At 48.2% G+C, this 23,592-nt stretch overlaps 1 protein-coding gene across 1 annotated transcript in view; it reads left to right on the top strand.

Moving 5' to 3' along the window:
• Window positions 1-23,592, top strand: part of fbxo41 (F-box protein 41) — a 323,546-nt gene that overhangs the window by 95,390 nt on the left and 204,564 nt on the right. The gene's annotated exons all lie outside the window — the stretch shown is intronic.

Raw genomic sequence — 23,592 nt, 5'->3', positions numbered from 1 at the left:
TCCCTCACCTTCACATGGTCCATCTCTGACTCTTCCCTTCCCTTCCTCGACTTCTCCGTCTCCATCTCTGGGGATAGGTTATCAACCAATATTCACTACAAGCCCACTGACTCCCACAGCTACCTGGACTACACTTCCTCCCACCCCGCCTCCTGTAAGGACTCGATTCCATTCTCCCAGTTTCTCCGTCTCCGCCGTATCGGCTCCGACGATGCCACCTTCCACACCAGTGCTTCCGACATGTCTTCCTTTTTCCACAACCTAGGATTCCCCTCTACCGTGGTTGACACAGCCCTCGACCGTGTCAGTTCTATCTCCCGCACTTCTGCCCTCACCCCTGCCCCTCCCTCCCGGAACCACGATAGGGTTCCCCTTGTCCTCACCTTTCACCCCACCAGCCTCCACATTCAATGGATCATCCTCCGGCATTTCCGCTACCTCCAAAGTGATCCCACCACCAAACGTATCTTCCCCTCCCCTCCCCTTTCAGCATTCCGTAGGGACCGCTCCCTCCGAGACACCCTAGTCCACTCCTCTATCACCCCAAACAGCCCTTCCCCTTCGCCTGGCACCTTCCCATGCAAGCGAAGGAGATGTAACACCTGCCCCTATACCTCCCCCCTTCCCACTGTCCAGGGCCCCAAACACCCCTTCCAGGTGAAACAGCGATTTACTTGTACTTCTCGCAATCTAGTATACTGTATTCGCTGCTCACGATGTGGTCTCCTCTACATTGGGGAGACCAAACGCAGATTGGGTGACTGCTTTGCGGAACACCTCCGTTCAGTCCATAAGGGTGACCCCGAGCTCCCGGTGGCCTGTCACTTTAATTCACCGCTCCATTCCCACTCGGACCTCACCGTCCTTGACCTCTTGTATTGTTCCACGGAAGCTCAACGTAAGCTCGAGGAACAGCAACTCATCTTCCGATTAGGCACTTTGCAGCCTTCCGGACTCAATATCGAGTTCAACAATTTCAGATCATAACCTCGGCCCCTATTACTTTTTTACTTGTAATCTTTCCACTCTTTTCCCCCCCACCCCCCTTTCCTTTTGTTTCTCTCTCCCACCTGGCAGCTATCTCTTGCCCTGCCAGTACACTTCACACCTAATCTCAGCCTATTACTATCTCGTCTGGCTTCGAATACCTTTTATTGTCTCTTCTACTGCTTTTGTCTCTTTCACTTCTTTTGTCCGATCGCAGCCCTGCCTCCGATCCATCTTTTCTTTCCAGTTTTGAAGAAGGGTTTGATATACCTATCAATTCATCCAATGAAAAGCGACGAGTTAAGAAAGTAACTATAGGTTTTTATTGGCTAAATAACAGAGCCCACCCTCGTGGGTGATCGGATCCAGCAAGGAGGAATACCAGCCAGTCGACCACCTTTATACCTGGGCAGGTAGGTGGAGCCATGGGCGGAGTCAGCAGTGGTCAGCCCAGGTATAACAGCGTGACAAGAGGCGACCTCGTATAGTGATACAACAGTGTGAACAGTGATAACCATAGAGTAACGATATAACAGTGATAACTATAGTGTAACGATAGTGAATGACAAAAGTGGTTTACCACATTCACCCCTTGTTTAGATTTGAGTCCGGCGGGGTGATGTGTACTACCAGTTCTGGTATGTCAGTCTGTCCGGAGGCCTCGTAAGCCTTTCCGATCGTCGCAGCGGCGGTGTTGCATTCTCCGGTGGTGATGCTGGTGATGCTGGTGTCTGCGTGGTCGGCGAGGGCTCGTGGGGTTCCGGCATGCCGTCTACCTGAGCTGGAAGTGGGGGGGGGTGAAGGTGGTGTCTCCGGAATGCCCGAGGGTGCGAGGTCTCGCAAGGAGACTGTGTCCTCCCGCCCGTCTGGGTATGCCACATAGGCGTACTGAGGGTTGGCGTGCAGGGGGTTCACCCTCTCGACCAGGGGGTCCGTTTTATGGGCCCTCACGTGCTTTCGCAGCAGGACGGGCCCCGGAGAGGTCAGCCAGGTTGGTAGTGTGGTTCCCGTAGTCGACTTCCTGGGGAAAACAAACATTCGTTCATGGGGGGTGGCGTTAATGGCAGTGCAAAGTAGTGACCGGATGGAATGCAGCGCTGCCGGGAGGACTTCCTGCCAGCGGGAGGTTGGGAGGCCCTTAGACTTTAAGGCTAAGAGGACGGCCTTCCATACAGTCGCGTTCTCTCTTTCCACCTGGCCGTTCCCTCGAGGGTTGTAGCTGGTGGTCCTGCTTGCAGCAATACCTCTTGAGCAAGGAACTCCGCCAGTTCCTACTAGCATGAAGGAGGAGCCCCGGTCACTATGTATATAGTTTGGGAACCCGAACAAGGCGAAGAGGTCGTTCAGGCATTTAATGACCGTGGTACTGGTCATGTCTGGGCAGGGGAAGGCGAAGGGGAAACGGGAGTACTCATCAACAATGTTGAGGAAGTACACATTACGGTCAGAGGACGGGAGGGGCCCCTTAAAATCGATGCTCAAGCGCTCGAAGGGGCGGGTGGCCTTGATCAGGCTTGCTCTGTCCGGCCTAAAGAAATGCGGTTTGCACTCGGCACAGGTCTGGCAGTTCCTGGTCATGGTCCTGACCTCCTCGATGGAGTAGGGCAGGTTGCGGGCCTTAATGAAGTGGTAAAGTCTGGTGACTCCGGGGTGGCAGAGGTCGTTGTGGAGGATCTGAAGTCTATCAATTTGCGCGTTGGCGCATGTAATTCGTGATAGAGCATCAGGAGGTTCGTTCAGCTTACCTGGCTGGTACAAGATATCATAATCATAGGTGGAGAGTTCGATTCTCCACCTCAAGATCTTGTCGTTCTTGATTTTACCCCTCAGCTTGTTATTAAACATAAAAGCGACCGAACGCTGGTCGGTGAGGAGGGTAAATCGTTTGCCTGCCAGGTAGTGCCTCCAGCGTCGTACAGCCTCCACAATCGCCTGGGCCTCCTTCTCGACCGACGAGTGTCGGATCTCAGGGCCCTGTAGGGTCCTTGAGAAGAAGGCCACCGGTCTCCCCTCCTGGTTAAGGGTAGCGGCTAGGGCGAAGTCGGATGCATCGCTCTCCACTTGGAAGGGGATGGACTCATCCACCGCGTGCATTGTGGCCTTAGCAATGTCTCCCTTAATGAGGGAGAAGGCAGCGCACGCTTCCTCCGTAAGGGGGAAGGATGTGGACTTCATGAGGGGTCTGGCTTTGTCCGCATAATTGGGCACCCATTGGGCATAGTAGGCGAAGAGCCCCAGGGTTCTCTTCAGCGCCTTTGGGCAGTGGGGGAGGGGTAACTCCATGAGGGGGCGCATTCTTTCGGGGTCGGGGCCGATGAGTCCGTCCTCTACTACGCAGCCGAGGATGGCAAGGCGTGAGGTGTTAAACACACATTTCTCCTTATTGTAGGTGAGGTTAGCGAACAGGGAAGGTGGCGGGACCTTGAGGGTGGATAGGCCGCAGGTGTTACGCGGCGGGCGGTTTAAAGGCTGCTGGTTGTCGACTGTGAGTGGGGGGAGGGGTCCGCCGTATGCTAGAGTGACGCTTTGGAGGTGGGATTGGAAGTCCAGCCCTAGTAGGACAGCAGCGCAGAGCTGGGGGAGGACGAGGAGTTTAAAATTTTTACACTCCGTGCCCTTAACCGACAGGGTCACGACACAGTAGCCGCTGATGTCTGTGGCGTGGGACCTCGATGCCATCGAGATCCGGTTGCGCGTTGGCCGGACAGTGAGGGAGTAGTGGCTCACCGTGTCTGGGTGGATGAAACTCTCCGCGCTTCCGCTGTCGAACAGGCAGGTCGTGGCGCGGCCGTTTACTTTGATGTCCATCATGGACTTGGACAGGTGGTGCGGGCGGGCTTGGTCCAGTGTGACGGAGGCTAGTGTGTGGCTCAGCGAGCTGCCGTAGTCTGCGGGTGAGGCGGTGGTCGAGTCCGGAGGCGAGGTGGCGGTCGAGCGTGGAGGGTAAAATGGCGGCGCCCACGAGGTTGGACAAATGGCGGAGAAGATGGCTGCCCCCACAACTCACATGAGGCACTGCTGGTGTCGGTTGCCTGGATCAAAGATGGCCGCCCCCATGACTCACACGTGGGGATGCTGGCATCTGTGGCCTTGATGGAAGATGGCCGCCCCCACAACTCGCATGAGGCACTGCTGGCCTCTGTTGATCTCTGTTGGCCTCTGCAGGCCTTAGCAAAGTGGCCTTTCTTCAGGCAGCTTGAGCACGTCGCGTTTCTCGCTGGGCAGCGCGCCCTAGGATGTTTCGCCTGGCCGCAGAAGAAGCAGCCGGTGGCCCGATCGCGGGGGTCCGAAGTCGCAGCCGGTACCGGGGGTGGCGGTCCCGATCGGGTCCGGGACGCCGACGCAGAGGTAGGTCCCAGGGGCGGCGCTGCGAGGGGTATCGCGGTCGGGGTCGGTCCCGAGTCCCAGGGTCGCAAATTACTGTACCTGGAGTACGCCTCGAGGTCCCGATGGGCCACTTCTAGGGAGCGGGCGAGGGCTGCAGCTGTGTTCAGGTCAAGGTCCTTTGCTTCAAGAAGTCTTTGCCGTGCGTAGTCGGACCGCAGGCCTTTCACGAAGGCATCGCGGACATTATCTTCAGTATTTTCTGCCGCTGATACCGCTTTAAAGTCACAGTCCCTGCCGAGTGCTTGTAGCGCCCGTAAAAATTCATCTACCGACTCTCCTGGCTGTTGCGGGCGGGATCTTAGGAGGTGTCTGGCATACATGGAGTTTACCGGGCTCCGGCACTGTTGTTTCAGCAGGTTGATGGCGGCTTCGTATGTTTTAAGGTCCCGGATGAGTGCGAATACTTTAGGGCTCACTTGGGCGGTCAGAACTCTTAGCATGGATTTCTGAGGCACGCCGGATTCTCCCAGGTAGTATTCGAAACAGCTCAGCCAGTGTTCGAAGTCAAGGGCTGAGTTTACTGCCTGTGGGTTTAGATCCAGGTACGGTGGTCGGAGGGCTCGCAGCCAGGCTGGCTGCTGTGGCTGTTGTAGCTGGGCGTCTGGCTGGTCGCTTGGCTGGTCGTTTGACTGCTCAAGTGTTGACATTTTAAAATTTAGCCAATAAAATTGATATACCTATCAATTCACCCAATGAAAAGCGACGAGTTAAGAAAGTAACTATAGGTTTTTATTGGCTAAATAACAGAGCCCACCCTCGTGGGTGATCGGATCCAACAAGGAGGAATACCAGCCAGTCGACCACCTTTATACCTGGGCAGGTAGGTGGAGCCATGGGCGGAGTCAGCAGTGGTCAGCCCAGGTATAACAGCGTGACAAGAGGCGACCTCGTATAGTGATACAACAGTGTGAACAGTGATAACCATAAAGTAACGATATAACAGTGATAACTATAGTGTAACGATAGTGAACGACAAAAGTGGTTTACCACAGGGTTTGACCCGAAACGTCAACTCAAATTTCTCTCCACGGATGTTGCCTGACCTGCTGAGTTTTTCCAGCATTTTCTGTTGTTATTAAGGCAGATTATTATCTGAATGGCAATAGATTGGGAGAAGGGGAAGTGCAACGAGACCTGGGTGTCCTTGTGCACCAGTTGCTGAAGGTAAGCATGCAGGGGCAGCAGGCGGTTAAGAAGGCAAATGGTATGTTGGCCTTCGTAGCGAGAGGGTTTGAGTACAGGAACAAGGATGTGTTGCTGCAGTTATACAGGGCCATGGTGAGACCACATCTTGAGTATTGTGTGCAGTTTTGGCCACCTTATCTGAGGAAGGATGTTCTTGCCATGGAAGGAGCTCAGCGAAGATTCACCAGGCTGATACCTGGGATGGCAGGAATGACGTATGAGGAGTGATTGGGTCGATTGGGCTTGTACTCGCTGGAGTTTAGAAGAATGAGAGGGGATCTCATCGAAACTTATAAAATTCTAACAGGACTAGACAGACTAGATGCAGGAAGGATGTTCCCGATGGTCGGGGAGTCCAGAACCAGGGGTCACAGTCTAAGGATAAGGGGTAGGCCATTTAGGACAGAAATGAGGAGGAATTTCTTCACCCAGAGAGTGGTGAACCTGTGGAATTCTCTACCACAGAAGGCTGTGGAGGCTAAGTCACTAAATATATTTAAGAAGAAGATAGATAGATTTCTAGACACAAAAGGCATCAAGGGGTATGGGGAGAGAGCGGGAATATGGTCTTGAGATAGAGGATCAGTCATGATCATATTGAATGGCAGGGCAGACTCGAAGGGCTGAATGGCCGACTCCTGCTCCTATTTTTCTCTGTTTCTATTAATAAACTTGCAGAGTTGGCATATAATTGGCAAATGAAATTCAACACCGATAAATGTGAGGTATTACATTTTTATTTGAAGACTAGAGAGGTCACTTATTACTTGGAGAGTGAGAGTCTGGGTGGGGTTGAGGAGCAAAGGGATCTCGGAGTACAAATACACAAATCACTAAAATTTGCGACACAGGTTAACAAGGCCATAAAAAAAGCAAATGAGACACGAGGGTTTATTTCTAGAGGTATAGAATTGAAAAGTAGAGAAGTTATGCTAAATGTGTATCTAACCTTGGTTAGACCACATTTGGAGTACTGCATACAATTCTGCTCGCCATATTATTAAAAAGGATATAAAGGCACTGGAGAGGGTGCAGAGAAGATTTACAAGGATGATACCAGAAATGTGAGTGTATACCTATCAGGAAAGGCTTTCAGAAGGCTTTCGATAAGGTCCCGCATAAGAGATTAGCGTGTAAAGTTAAAGCACATGGGATTGGGGGTAAGGTACTGTCTTGGATAGAGAACTGGTTGGCAGACAGGAAGCAAAGAGTTGGAATAAACGGGTCTTTTTCCGAGTGGCAGGCAGTGACTAGTGGGGTACCGCAGGGATCGGTCCTAGGACCCCAGCTATTCACAATATATATTAATGATCTGGACGAGGGAACTAGATGTAATATCTCCAAGTCTGCAGACGACACAAAGCTGAGTGGGCGTGTGTGTTGTGAGGAGGATGTAGAGAAACTCCAGTACGATTTGGACAGGTTGGGTGATTGGTCAGATGCATGGCAAATGCAGTATAATGTGGATAAATGCGAGGTTATCCACTTTGGTGGCAAAAATAGGAAGACAGATTATTATCTGAATGGCAATAGATTGGGAAAAGGGGAAGTGCAACGAGACCTGGGTGTCCTTGTGCACCAGTCGCTGAAGGTAAGCATGCAGGTGCAGCAGGCGGTTAAGAAGGCAAATGGTATGTTGGCCTTCATAGCGAGAGAGTTTGAGTACAGGAACAAGGATGTCTTGCTGCAGTTGTACAGGGCCTTGGTGAGACCACACCTTGAGTATTGTGTGCAGTTTTGGTCGCCTTATCTGAGGAAGGATGTTCTTGCCATGGAGGGAGTGCAGCGAAGATTCACCAGACTGATACCTGGGATGGCAGGAATGACGTATGAGGAGAGATTGGGTCGATTGGGCTTACATTCGCTAGAGTTTAGAAGAATGAGAGGGGATCTCATTGAAACTTATAAAATTCTAACAGGACTAGAGAGACTAGATGCGGGAAAGATGTTGCCGATGGTCGGGGAGTCCAGAACCAGGGGTCACAGTCTAAGGATAAGGGGTAAGCCATTTAGGACTGAGATGAGGAGGAATTTCTTCACCCAGAGAGTGGTGAACCTGTGGAATTCTCTGCCACATAGGGCAATTGAGGCCAGTTCATTAAATATATTCAAGAAGGAGTTGAATATATTTCTTGAGGCTAAAGGGATACGGGGAGAAAGCAGGGACCGGGTACTGAATTTGGATGATCAGCCATGATTTCATTAAATGGCGGAGCGGGCTTGACTGGCCGAATGGCCTACTCATGCTCCTATCTTCTATGTTTCTATGAAAGGATGAACAGGCTGGGTCCCTTTTCTCTTGAAAAAAGAAAGCTGAAACCTAATTGAGGTCTTTAAAGTTATGAAAGGTTTTGACAGAGTAGATACAGAGTGTTAAATGAAATAGGAAATTCAGGAGAAACTTCTTTACCCAGAGAGTGGTGAGAATGTGGAACTCGCTACCACAGGGAGTAGTTAAGGCAAATAGTATAGATGCATTTAAGGGGAGGCTAGATAAGCATGTGAGGGAGAAGGGAATAGAGGGTTATGCTGTCAGAGGTAGATGAGGAAAGACGAGAGGAGGCTCGAGTGGAGCATAAACGCCGGCATGGACTGGTTGGGCCAAATAGACTGTTTCTGTGCTGTATATAAGAACATAAGAACATAAGAAGTAGGAGTAGGCCATTCGGCCCTTCGAGCCTGCTCCGCCATTCAATGAGATCATGGCTGATCTTCTGCCTCAACTCCATTCATCGGCCCTATCGCCATATCCCTTGATGTGCTTCCTAGTCGGAAATCTATCGACTTCTGTTTTGAATATATCCAATGACTGAGCCTCCGCAGTCCTCTAGGGTAGAGAATTCCAAAGAGTCACCACCCTCTGTGTGAAGAAATTTTTTCTCATCTCAGTCCTGAATGGCCTACCCTTTATCCTGAGGCTGTGGCCCCTGGTTCTAGACTCCCCAGCCAAGGGAAACATTCTCCCAGCATCCATCCTATCAAGCCCTGTAATAATTTTGTATGCTTCAATGAGATCCCCTCTCATTCTTCTGAATTCAAGAGAATACAGGCCTAGTTTACTCAATCTCTTCTCATACGACAGTCCCGCATTCCCAGGAATCAATCTCGTGAACCTTCGTTGCACTCCCTCTATGGCAAGTATATACTTCCTTAGGTAAGGAGACCAAAATTGTACACAGTACTCCAGGTGTGGTCTCACCAAGGCCCTATATAATTGGAGTAAGACTTCTTTACTCCTGTACTCAAATCCTCTTGTAATGAAAGCCAACATATCATTTGCCTTCCTAATGGCTTGCTGCACCTGCACATTCACTTTCAGTGACTCATGTACAAGGACACCCAGGGTCCCTTTGAGCATCTGCATTCCCCAACCTTTCACCATTTAGAAAATACTCTGCCTTTCTGTTTCTTCTACCAACGTGGATAACTTCACATTTATCCATATTATATTCCATCTGCCATGTTCTCGCCCACTCACTGAGCCTGTCGAGATCCCTTTGAAGCCTCTTCACATCCTCTTTGCAACTGACACTGCCACCTAGCTTTGTATCATCAGCAAATTTAGAAATGTTACATTTAGTCCCCTCATCCAAATCATTGATATAGATTGTGAATAGCTGGGGCCCAAGCACCGATCCTTGCGGTACCCCACTAGTCACAGCCTGCCATCCTGAAAAAGAACCGTTTATCCCTACTCTTTGTTTTCTGTCTGTTAACCAATTCTCAATCCATGCTAGTATATTACCCCCAAATCCATGTGCCCTAATTTTGTTCACCAACCTCTTGTGTGGGACCTTATCGAAGACCTTGTGAAAATCCAAATACACCACATCTACCGGTTTCCCTTTGTCTACTCCACTAGTTACATCCTCAAAGAACTCCAATAGGTTTGTCAAACCGGATTTCCCTTTCCTAAATCCATTTTGACTCTGCCCAATCTTACTATTAGTTTCTAAGTGCCCAGTTATTGCATCCTTTATAACAGATTCCAGCATTTTCCCAACTACTGATGTGAGGCTAACAGGTCTGTAGTTCCCCGTTTTCTCTCTCCCTCCTTTCTGAAATAGCGGGGTTACATTTGCTATCCTCCAATCTGCAGGAACCGTTCCAGAATCTATAGAATTTTGGAAGATGACAACCAATGCGTCCACTATCCCAATGGCCACCTCTTTCAAAACCCGAGGATGTAGATAATCCGGTCCTTGGGATTTATCGACTTTTAGTCCCATTAATTTTGCTAGTACTGTTTTTTAACTAATAATAATTTCTTTAAGTTCCTCATTCTCGCCACACCCTTGGTTTCCTCGTATTTCTGGGAGGTTTTTTGTGTCTTCCTCCGTGAAGACAGAAACAAAGTATTTATTTAATTTCCCTGCCATTTCCTCATTCCCCATTATAAATTCTCCCGTCTCTGACTGTAAAGGACCTACATTTACCTTCGCCAGTTTTTTCCTTTTCACATACCTGTAGAAGCTTTTACAATCCGTTTTTATATTTTTCGCTCGTTTGTGCTCATATTCCATTTTCCCTTTCTTGATCAATTTCTTGGTCCTCCTTTGCTGATTTCTAAAAAGATCCCAATCCTCAGGCTGACCGCTTTTTCTAGCAACTTTATAAGCTTCCTCCTTTGACTTCATACTAGCTTTAATTTCTTTTGTTAGCCATGGTTGGATCACTTTTCCTTTTGGGTTTTTATGCCCTGGAGGAATATATGTTTGTTGCAAATTATGCATTATTTCCTTGAATGTTAGCCATTGTATGTCCACCTTCATAACTTTTAGTGTAGTCTCCCAATCTACCATGGCCAACTTGTCCCTCATACCCTTGTAGTTTCCTCTGTTTAGATTGAAGACCTTAGTTTCAGATTGGACATCACTCTCAAACTTAATGTAAAATTCAATTATATTATGGTCACTTGTCCCTAAAGGCCCCTTTACCACAAGATTATTGATTAGCCCTTTCTCATTACACAGTACCAGATCCAGAATAGCCTGTTCCCTGGTTGGTTCCTCCACATACTGATCCAGGAAACCATCTCGCATGCATTCCAAGAATTCGTCCTCCCCACCATTAGTGGTAATTTGATTTGCCCAGTCAATATGTAGATTGAAGTCCCCCATGATTACCATATTGCCCCTGTCACAGAATCACAGAATCACAGAAACCCCACAGTGCAGATAGAGGCCATTTCGGCCCATCGAGCCTGCACCGACACATATCCCACCCGATCCCCATAACCCCTACACCAACACATATCCCACCCTATCCCTGTAACCCCACGTATTTAATCCCCCTAAAACTAAGGGTCAATTTATCATAGCCAATCAACCTAAACCGCACATCTTTGGACTGTGGGAGGAAACCGGAGCACCCGGAGTAAACCCACGCAAAAACGGGGAGAATGTGCAAACTCCACAGTCAGATGCTCTTCTAATCTCTTGATTGATACGGTGCCCTACATTCCCACTACTGTTTGGTGGCTTATACACAACTTCCACCAATGTTTTCCGCCCTTTGCTGTTTCTTAGCTCCACCCAAACTGATTCCAGTTCTGCACCACGATCTGCCGAGCCAAGATCTTTTATCTCTACCGTACCGATCTGATCCCTTATTAACAGCGCTACGCTACCTCCTTTTCCTTTTTGTCTGTCCTTCCTAAATGTTGAGTACCCCGGAACATCCAGTTCCCAGCTTTGGTTACCCTGCAACCATGTCTCGGTAATGGCAATTACATCATACCCATTTACTTCTATTAGTGCCATTAATTCATCCACCTTGTTGCGAATGCTACGTGCATTTAGATAAAGTGCCTTCAACTTTGCCTGTTTAATATTTTTCTGCACTTTGACCCTCTTCACTGTTGGCCTTTTGTTTCTGCTCCCTACTAGTTTTGCTGACTACTTTTCTAACTTGCACTTCCAGCTTTGTTTCTCTCTGTTCTGGGCCCACACTTAGGTTCCCAGCCCCCTGACAAACTAGTTTAAATCCTTCCCAACAGCAGTAGCAAACCCCCCTGCGAGGATATTGGTCCCGGTTCTGCCGAGGTGTAACCCGTCCAGCTTGTACAGGTCCCAACTTCCCCAGAATCGGTCCCAATGCCTCAGGAATTTAAATCCCTCCCTCCGTCACCATCTCTCCAGCCACCCATTCATCTGGCCTATTCTCCTATTTCTGCTCTCACTAGCACATGGCACTGGGAGTAATCCTAAGATTGCTACCTTTGAGATCCTGCTTGCTATTCTCTTGCAATTCAACTTGGAGAGGGGTCAGGAGGTGAGCCACTCGATGAAGTGTACCCAATGTCTGTCATGCTCTTGTAACCACGCTGGTCCTGTTGTGCTGCTGGTCAATAGTGACCCCCAGGATGTTGCTGATAGAGGTTGTGGTGGCGTTGAATACCAAGGGGATGTTCCTGTGCTTTCTCTTGTTCAAGATTGTCAATACCTGGCACTTGGGTGGCATGAAAGTTACCTGCTACTTGTCAACCTGAGTCTGGACATTATCCATGCCCTGCTGTTGGCTGGCATGGGCTGCATCATTATCGGATGAGTTGTGAATGGAGCTGAACACTGGAATAGTTAAAGAAAAGAACCCGACTCCTTACTGTATAACAGAAGGTCATTGATGAAGCAGCTGAAGATGGTTGGTTCAAGAATGCTATCCTGATGAACTCCAGCAGCAATGTCCAAGGGTTAGCCATAGTTGTATCACTTTTCCTTTTGTGTTTTTATGCCCTAGAGGAATATATGTTTGTTGCAAATTAGGCACTATTTCATACAAACATACGAATTAGGAGCAGGAGTAGGCCACTCGGCCCCTCGAGCCTGCTCCGCCATTCAATAAGATCATGCCTGATCTGATTACTCCACATTCCCGCCTACCCCCGATAACCTTTCACCCCCTTGTTTACCAAGAATCTACCTACCTCTGCCTTAAAAATATTCAAAGACTCTGCTTCCACCGCCCTCTGAGGAAGAGAGTTCCAAAGACTCACGACCCTCTGTGAGAAAAAATTTCTCCTGATCTCTGTCTTAAATGGGCGACCCCTTATTTTTAAACAGTGACCCCTAGTTCTAGATTCTCCCACAAGAGGAAACATCCTCTCCACATCCACCCTGTCCAGACCCCTCAGGATCTTCTATGTTTCAATCAAGTCACCTCTTACTCTTCTAAACTCCAGCGGATACAAGCCTAGCCTGTCCAACCTTTCCTCATAAGACAACCCGCCCATTCCAGGTATTAGTCTAGTAAACCTTCTCTGAACTGATTCCAACGCATTTACATCCTTCCTTAAATAAGGAGACCAATACTGTACACAGTACTCCAGATGTGGTCTCACCAATGCCCTCTATAACTGAAGCATAACCTCCCTACTTTTGTATTCAATTCCCCTCGCAATAAACAATAACATTCTATTAGCTTTCCTAATTACTTGCTGTACCTGCATAGTAGCCTTTTGCGATTCATGCACTAGGATACCCAGATCCCTCTGCATTTCAGAGCTCTGCAATCTCTCACCATTTAGATAATATGCTTTTTTATTCTTCCTGCCAAAATGGACAATTTCACATTTTCCCACATTATACTACATTTACCAGATCTTTGCCCACTCACTTAACCTATCTATATCCCTTTGTAGCCTCCTTATGTCCTCTTCACAATTTACTTTCCTACCTATCTGTGTCATCAGCAAATTTAGCAACCATACCTTCGGTCCCTTCATCCAAGTCAGTTATATAAATTGTAAAAAGTTGAGGCCCCAGCACTGATCCCTGTGGCACACCGCTCGTTACATCTTGCCAATCAGAAAATGACCCATTTATGCCTACTCTCCGTTTCCTGTTAGCTAGCCAATCTTCTATCCATGCCAATATGTTGCCCCCTACACCATGAGCTTTTATTTTCCGCAATAACATTTGATGTGGCACCTTATCAAATGCCTTCTGGAAATCTAAGTACAGTACATCCACCAGTTCCCCTTTATCCACAGCACATGTTACTTCCTCAAAGAACTCCAATAAATTGGTTAAACATGATTTCCCTTGCACGAAACCATATTGACTCTGCCTGATTACTTTGAACTTTTCTAAGTGCCCTGCTATAATGTCTTTAATAATAGCTTCTAACATCTTCCCTATGACAGATGTTAAGCTAACTGGCCTGTAGTTTCCTGCTTTCTGTCTCCCTTTTTGAATAAAGGAGTTACATTCGCTATTTTCCAATCTAATGGAACCTTCCCTGAAACTAGGGAATTTTGGAAAATTAAAACCAACGCATCAACTATCTTACACCACTTCTTTTAAGACTCTAGGATGAAATCCATCAGGACCCGGGGACTTGTCAGCCCACAGCTCCAACAATTTGCATAGTACCACTTCCCTGGTGATTGTAATTTTCTTGCGTTCCTCCCTCCCTTCCATTTCCTGATTTACAGCTATTTCTGGGATGTTACTTGTATCCTCTATAGTGAAGAATGATGCAAAATATCTGTTCAATTCAACTGCCATCTCCTTATTTTCCATTATTAATTCCCCAGACTCAGTTTTTATAGGACCAACGCCCACTTTGTTAACGCTTACTATCTGTTTTTATATTTCTAGCTAGCTTTCTCTTGTAGTCTAATTTTTCTCCCCTTATTAATCTTTTAGTCATTCTTTGCTGTTTTTTATATTCTGTCTAATCTTCTGACCTGCCACCCATCATTGCGCAATTATATGCTTTTTCTTTAAGTTTGATACTATCTTTAACTTTTTTAGTTAACCACGGATGGTGGGTCCTCCCCTTGGAATTTTTCTTTCTCGTTGGAATGTATATATTCTGTGTATTCTGAAATATCCCCTTAAATGTCTGCCACTGCCACTCTATTGACCTGTCCCTTAACCTGATTTGCCAGTTCACTTTAGCGAGCTCTGCTTTCATGCCCTCATAATTGCCCTTATTGAAGTTTAAAATACTAGTCTTGGACCCACTCTTCTCTCTCTGAAACTGAATGTAAAATTCAATCATATTATGATCGCTGCTACCTAGGGGTGCCTTCACTATGAGGTCATTAATTAACCCTATCTCGTTACACAATACCAGGTCTAGTATAGCCTGCTCTCTGGTTGGCTCCAGAACGTGCTGTTCTAAGAAACTATCCCGAAAACATTCTATGAACTCCTCATCTAGGCTACCTTTGCCCATCTGATTTTTCCAGTCTATATGCAGATTTAAATCCCCCATGATTATTGCCGTACCCTTCTGACAAGCTCCCATTATTTCTTCCTTTATACTCCATCCTACCGTGTGGTTACTGTTGGGGGGCCTGTACACCGCTCCCACAAGTGACTTCTTGCCTTTATCAGTTCTCACCTCTACCCAAACCGCTTCTACATCCTGGTTTCCTGAACTTGGGTCATCCCTCTCTATTGTGCTAATACCATCATTAATTAACAGAGCCACCCCTCCACCTTTTCCCACCTTCCTGTCCTTCCTAAATGTCATGTACCCTTCAATATTCAGGTCCCAATCTATGTCATCCTGCAGCCATGTTTCTGTAATGGCTATCAGATCGTACTTATTTATTTCTATTTGCACTATCAGTTCATCTGTTTTGTTTGGAATGCTATGTGTATTCAGATACAGAGCCTTTAGTTTTGTCCTTTTATTATTTTTGTAACCTCTAGCCTTATCTGTTGATTTACTCTTAGATTTGTACTCTCTATCCGTTCATGTCACGATCTGTTTATCATTTCCCATATTAATACCTTTCTCTATTGCCTTGTCTCTAATCTTTCAATTACCACATCTTCCCAAATTTGATCCCATGCCCCCGATATTTAGTTTAAAGCCCTCTCTACCGCCCTAGTTATACGACTCACCAGAACACTGGTCCCAGCATGGTTCAGGTGAAGACCGTCCCAACGATACAGATCCCACTTTCCCCAGTACTGGTGCCAGTGCCCCAGGAATCGAAACCCATTTCTCCCACACCAGTCTTTGAGCCACGCATTCATCTCTCTAATTTTATTTACCCTGTGCCAATTTGCTCGTGGCTCAGGTAATAATGCAGACATTATTACCCTTGAGGTTCTGCTTTTTAATTTAGCCCCGAGCTGCTCATACTCTCTCAGCAGAACATCTTTCCTAGTTCTACCTATGTCGTTGGTACCTACATGGACCACGACCACTGGCTCCTCCCCCTCCCACTGCAAGTTCCTCTCCAGCCCAGAGCAGATGTCCCGAACCCTAGCACCAGGCAGGCAACACAGCCGTCTGGACTCTCGCTCTTGGCCGCAGAGAACTGTATCTCTCCTCCTGACGATACTGTCCCCAATTACCACTACATTCCTATTAACTCCCCTCACTGGAATGGCTTCCTGTACCTCGGTGCCATGGTCAGTTTGCTCATCCACCCTGCAGCCACCGCTTTCATCCATACAGGCCGCAAGAACCTCAAAACTGTTGGACAGTTGCAAAGGCTGAGGCTCCTCCACCTCCTGGCTCCCCATAACTGCCTCACTCGCAGTCACATCCTCTTGTCCCTGACCACTGACCAAATCAGAAGACCCTATCCTAAGGGGTGTGACTGCCTCCTGGAATAAAGTGTCCAGGTAACTGTCCCCCTCCCTGATGCATCGCAGAGTCCGCAGCTCGGCCTCCAGCTCATCAACTCTGAGCCGAAGCTCCTCAAGCCGCAGACACTTACCGCAGATGTGTTTGTCATGGATCACACTGGCGTCCAGGAGCTCCCAGATACTGCAGTCGCAACACATCACCTGCCCTGCCATCTTTACTGAGTCTTAATTAATTTTATTTTATTAATTAATACTACACCTAATAAGATGTATTGCTGCTAGTAAACTAGTACTAATGAAACCTTACAATTACTAATACATTTCCTGGGCTTTAAAAGATAAGGGAAGTGAGCAAAATACTCACCAACCAATCACTTACCCTTTTCCCTGTGATGTCACCTTTTATTTTTCTCCAAATGCGGTTGGGGGGTGTCACAGAGCCGAACTCCCGCTGGTTCTCTGCCCCCTCTTGTGCAAACTGACAAAGATAGAAAAAGAAAGGAACACCTCCCTGATGGGTTACGTTCCATACCGTACTGATGGGTTACGTTCCATACCGTACTGACGGGTTATGTTCCATACCGTACTGACTGGTTACGTTCCATACCGCACTGACGGGTTATGTTCCATACCGTACTGACTGGTTACGTTCCATACCGTACTGACTGGTTACGTTCCATACCGTACTGACTGGTTATGTTCCATACCGTACTGACTGGTTACGTTCCATACCGTACTGATGGGTTACGTTCCATACCGTACTGACTGGTTACATTCCATACCGTACTGACTGGTTACGTTCCATACCGTACTGACGGGTTACGTTCCATACCGCACTGACTGGTTACGTTCCATACCGTACTGATGGGTTACGTTCCATACCGTACTGACTGGTTACGTTCCATACCGTACTGACTGGTTACGTTCCATACCGTACTGACGGGTTACGTTCCATACCGCACTGACGGGTTACGTTCCATACCGTACTGACGGGTTACGTTCCATACCGCACTGACGGGTTACGTTCCATACCGTACTGACTGGTTACGTTCCATACCGTACTGACTGGTTACGTTCCATACCGTGCTGACTGGTTACGTTCCATACCGTGCTGACTGGTTACGTTCCATACCGTACTGACGGGTTACGTTCCATACCGTACTGACTGGTTACGTTCCATACCGTACTGACGGGTTACGTTCCATACCGTACTGACGGGTTACGTTCCATACCGTACTGACGGGTTACGTTCCATACCGTACTGACTGGTTACGTTCCATACCGTACTGACTGGTTACGTTCCATACCGTACTGACTGGTTACGTTCCATACCGTACTGACTGGTTACGTTCCATACCGTGCTGACTGGTTACGTTCCATACCGTGCTGACTGGTTACGTTCCATACCGTACTGACGGGTTACGTTCCATACCGTACTGACTGGTTACGTTCCATACCGTACTGACGGGTTACGTTCCATACCGTACTGACTGGTTACGTTCCATACCGTACTGACGGGTTACGTTCCATACCGTACTGACTGGTTACGTTCCATACCGTACTGACGGGTTACGTTCCATACCGTACTGACGGGTTACGTTCCATACCGTACTGACGGGTTACGTTCCATACCGTGCTGACGGGTTACGTTCCATACCGTGCTGACTGGTTACGTTCCATACCGTACTGACGTGTTACGTTCCATACCGTACTGACGGGTTACGTTCCATACCGTACTGACTGGTTACGTTCCATACCGCACTGACGGGTTACGTTCCATACCGCACTGACTGGTTACGTTCCATACCGCACTGACTGGTTACGTTCCATACCGTACTGACGGGTTACGTTCCATACCGTACTGACGGGTTACGTTCCATACCGTGCTGACTGGTTACGTTCCATACCGTACTGACTGGTTACGTTCCATACCGTACTGACGGGTTACGTTCCATACCGTACTGACGGGTTACGTTCCATACCGTACTGACTGGTTACGTTCCATACCGTACTGACTGGTTACGTTCCATACCGCACTGACGGGTTACGTTCCATACCGCACTGACTGGTTACATTCCATACCGCACTGACTGGTTACGTTCCATACCGTACTGACTGGTTACGTTCCATACCGTACTGACGGGTTACGTTCCATACCGTACTGACTGGTTACGTTCCATACCGTACTGACGGGTTACGTTCCATACCGTACTGACTGGTTACGTTCCATACCGTACTGACTGGTTACGTTCCATACCGTACTGACTGGTTACGTTCCATACCGTACTGACTGGTTACGTTCCATACCGTACTGACTGGTTACGTTCCATACCGTACTGACGGGTTACGTTCCATACCGTGCTGACTGGTTACGTTCCATACCGTACTGACTGGTTACGTTCCATACCGTACTGACGGGTTACGTTCCATACCGTACTGACTGGTTACGTTCCATACCGTACTGACGGGTTACGTTCCATACCGTACTGACTGGTTACGTTCCATACCGTACTGACTGGTTACGTTCCATACCGTACTGACGGGTTACGTTCCATACCGTACTGACTGGTTACGTTCCATACCGTACTGACGGGTTACGTTCCATACCGTACTGACTGGTTACGTTCCATACCGTACTGACTGGTTATGTTCCATACCGTACTGACTGGTTATGTTCCATACCGTACTGACTGGTTACGTTCCATACCGTACTGACTGGTTACGTTCCATACCGTACTGACTGGTTACGTTCCATACCGTACTGACTGGTTACGTTCCATACAGCACTGACTGGTTACGTTCCATACCGTACTGACTGGTTACGTTCCATACCGTACTGACTGGTTACGTTCCATACAGCACTGACGGGTTACGTTCCATACCGTACTGACTGGTTACGTTCCATACCGTACTGACGGGTTACGTTCCATACCGCACTGACGGGTTACGGTCCATACCGCACTGACGGGTTACGTTCCATACCGCACTGACGGGTTACGTTCCATACCGTACTGACTGGTTACGTTCCATACCGCACTGACGGGTTACGTTCCATACCGTACTGACTGGTTACGTTCCATACCGTACTGACGGGTTACGTTCCATACCGTACTGACTGGTTACGTTCCATACCGTACTGACGGGTTACGTTCCATACCGTACTGACTGGTTACGTTCCATACCGTACTGATGGGTTACGTTCCATACCGTACTGACTGGTTACGTTCCATACCGTACTGACTGGTTACGTTCCATACCGTACTGACGGGTTACGTTCCATACCGCACTGACTGGTTACGTTCCATACCGCACTGACTGGTTACGTTCCATACCGTACTGACTGGTTACGTTCCATACCGTACTGACGGGTTACGTTCCATACCGTACTGACGGGTTACGTTCCATACCGCACTGACGGGTTACGTTCCATACCGTACTGACGGGTTACGTTCCATACCGCACTGACGGGTTACGTTCCATACCGTACTGACTGGTTACGTTCCATCCCGTACTGACTGGTTACGTTCCATACCGTACTGACTGGTTACGTTCCATACAGCACTGACTGGTTACGTTCCATACCATACTGACTGGTTACGTTCCATACCGTACTGACTGGTTACGTTCCATACCGTACTGACTGGTTACGTTCCATACAGCACTGACTGGTTACGTTCCATACCGTACTGACTGGTTACGTTCCATACCGCACTGACGGGTTACGGTCCATACCGCACTGACGGGTTACGTTCCATACCGCACTGACGGGTTACGTTCCATACCGTACTGACTGGTTACGTTCCATACCGTACTGACTGGTTACGTTCCATACCGCACTGACGGGTTACGTTCCATACCGTGCTGACGGGTTACGTTCCATACCGTACTGACTGGTTACGTTCCATACCGCACTGACGGGTTACGTTCCATACCGTACTGACTGGTTACGTTCCATACCGCACTGACTGGTTACGTTCCATACCGTACTGACGGGTTACGTTCCATACCGTACTGACTGGTTACGTTCCACACCGTACTGACTGGTTACGTTCCATACCGTACTGACTGGTTACGTTCCATACCGTACTGACGGGTTACGTTCCACACCGTACTGACTGGTTACGTTCCACACCGTACTGACTGGTTACGTTCCATACCGTACTGACGGGTTACGTTCCATACCGCACTGACGGGTTACGTTCCATACCGCACTGACGGGTTACGTTCCATACCGTACTGACTGGTTACGTTCCATACCGCACTGACGGGTTACGTTCCATACCGTACTGACTGGTTACGTTCCATACCGTACTGACGGGTTACGTTCCATACCGTACTGACTGGTTACGTTCCATACCGTACTGACGGGTTACGTTCCATACCGTACTGACTGGTTACGTTCCATACCGTACTGACTGGTTACGTTCCATACCGTACTGACTGGTTACGTTCCATACCGTACTGACGGGTTACGTTCCATACCGTACTGACTGGTTACGTTCCATACCGTACTGACGGGTTACGTTCCATACCGTACTGACGGGTTACGTTCCATACCGCACTGACGGGTTACGTTCCATACCGTACTGACGGGTTACGTTCCATACCGCACTGACGGGTTACGTTCCATACCGTACTGACTGGTTACGTTCCATACCGTACTGACTGGTTACGTTCCATACCGTACTGACTGGTTACGTTCCATACAGCACTGACTGGTTACGTTCCATACCGTACTGACGGGTTACGTTCCATACCGTACTGACTGGTTACGTTCCATACCGCACTGACGGGTTACGGTCCATACCGCACTGACGGGTTACGTTCCATACCGCACTGACGGGTTACGTTCCATACCGTACTGACTGGTTACGTTCCATACCGTACTGACTGGTTACGTTCCATACCGCACTGACGGGTTACGTTCCATACCGTACTGACTGGTTACGTTCCATACCGTACTGACTGGTTACGTTCCATACCGTACTGACTGGTTACGTTCCATACCGTACTGACTGGTTACGTTCCATACCGTACTGACTGGTTACGTTCCATACCGTACTGACTGGTTACGTTCCATACCGTACTGACGGGTTACGTTCCATACCGCACTGACGGGTTACGTTCCATACCGCACTGACTGGTTACGTTCCATACCGTACTGACTGGTTACGTTCCATACCGTACTGACGGGTTACGTTCCATACCGCACTGACGGGTTACGTTCCATACCGCACTGACGGGTTACGTTCCATACCGCATTGACGGGTTACGTTCCATACCGCACTGACGGGTTACGTTCCATACCGTACTGACGGGTTACGTTCCATACCGCACTGACGGGTTACGTTCCATACCGCACTGACGGGTTACGTTCCATACCGCACTGACGGGTTACGTTCCATACCGCACTGACGGGTTACGTTCCATACCGCACTGACGGGTTACGTTGCATACCGCACTGACGGGTTACGTTCCATACCGCACTGACGGGTTACGTTCCATACCGTACTGACGGGTTACGTTCCATACCGTACTGACGGGTTACGTTCCATACCGCACTGACGGGTTACGTTCCATACCGCACTGACGGGTTACGTTCCATACCGTACTGACGGGTTACGTTCCATACCGCACTGACTGGTTACGTTCCATATCGTACTGACGGGTTACGTTCCATACCGTACTGACGGGTTACGTTCCATACCGTACTGACTGGTTACGTTCCATACCGTACTGACTGGTTACGTTCCATACCGTACTGACTGGTTACGTTCCATACCGTACTGACGGGTTACGTTCCATACCGTACTGACGGGTTACGTTCCATACCGCACTGACGGGTTGCGTTCCATACCGCACTGACGGGTTACGTTCCATACCGTACTGACGGGTTGCGTTCCATACCGTACTGACGGGTTGCGTTCGCAGCAGACTATGTCAGATTGTGCTCCATACCAAACTGTGTCCGGCTTATCTGACTGTGCATGGATAAGAGCACATCTATATAACGTGTGTTAAAATTATTTTAAGATGCAGTGTCCTTCCCTAAGTGAAGTCCAAAGCATTAATATGTATCAAGAAAAGCAGTGGTCCTTGTACCGACCCCTGGGGAACACCACTGTATACCTTCTTCCAGTCCGAAAAACAACTGTTCACCACTACTCTCTGTTTCCTGTCACTTAGCCAATTCCGTATCCATGCTGCCACTGTCCCTTTTATTCTATGGGCTTCAACTTTGCTGTCAAGCCTATTTTGTGGCACTTTATCAAACGTCTTTTGGAAATCCATGTACACCACATCAACCGCAATGCCCTCATCAACCCTCACTGTTATCTCATCAAAAAATTCAATCAAGTTAGTTAAACACGATTTGCCTTTCACAAATCCGTGCTGGTTTTCCTTAATTAATCCACACTTGTCCAAGTGACTGTTAATTTTGTCCCGGATTATCGTTTCTAAAAGCTTCCCCACCACTGAGGTTAAAATGACTGGCCTGTAGTTGCTGGGTTTATTAGGAAAAACTTTTTTACGCAGCAAGTTGTTAGAATCTGGAATGCACTGCTTGAAAGGGTGGTGGAGGCAGATTAAATCGTGGCTTTCACAAGGGAATTGGATAGGTAGCTGAAGGAAAAAAATGTGCAGGGCTACGGGGAAAGGGCGGGAGAGTAGGACCAGCTGAAGTGCTCTTGCAACGAGCTGGCATGGGCCGAATGGCCTCCTTCTGTGCTGTAACCATTCTATGATTTTATATGATTCTTCCTTTTTACATACCTTTACAAGCTATTACAGTCTGTTTTTATGTCTCTTGTTAGTTTACTCTCATATTCTATTTCTTTCTATCAATTTCTTGGTCCTCCTTTGCTGAATTCTAAAATCCTCCCAATCCTCAGACTTACTACTCTTAAAGGGGCTGTGCAGGGTCAAAAAAATTACAGGGGACATAGGCCTAGTCTCCTCAATCTCTCCTCATAGGACAATTCACCCCGTCCCATGAATCAGTCTGGTGAACCATAGTTGCATTCCCTCGAGGGCAAGTATATCCTTCCTTCGGTAAGGAGACCACAACTCCAGTTGTGGTCTCACCAAGGCCCGATATAATTGAAGTAAGACTACTTTACTCTTATACTCGAATACATAGGATTACATAGGATAAACGGCACAGAAATAGAACATAAAAATAGGAGCAGGAGTCGGCCATTTGGCCCCTCGAGCCTGCTCCGCCATTTAATGAGATCATGGCTGATCTAACTCTATCAGCATAACCCTCTATTCCCTTCTCCCTCATATCCTTGTCTAGCCTCCCCTAAAATGCATCTATACTACTCGCTTCAACCACTCCCTGTGGTAGCGAGTTCCACATTCTCACCACTCTCTGGGTAAAGAAGTTTCTTCTGAATTCCCTATTGGATTTCTTGGTGACTATCTTATATTGAGGCCTCTAGTTATGCTCTTCCCCACAAGTGGAAACACTCTC

The sequence above is a fragment of the Somniosus microcephalus genome, chromosome 2, assembly GCF_052327205.1.
Source record: "Somniosus microcephalus isolate GS21.2 chromosome 2, FLI_Smic_1.0, whole genome shotgun sequence".
NCBI classification, from domain to species: Eukaryota; Metazoa; Chordata; class Chondrichthyes; order Squaliformes; family Somniosidae; genus Somniosus; species Somniosus microcephalus.
The sequence above is the reverse complement of the archived record's forward strand: the minus strand, read 5'-3'. Positions and strand labels throughout refer to the sequence as shown.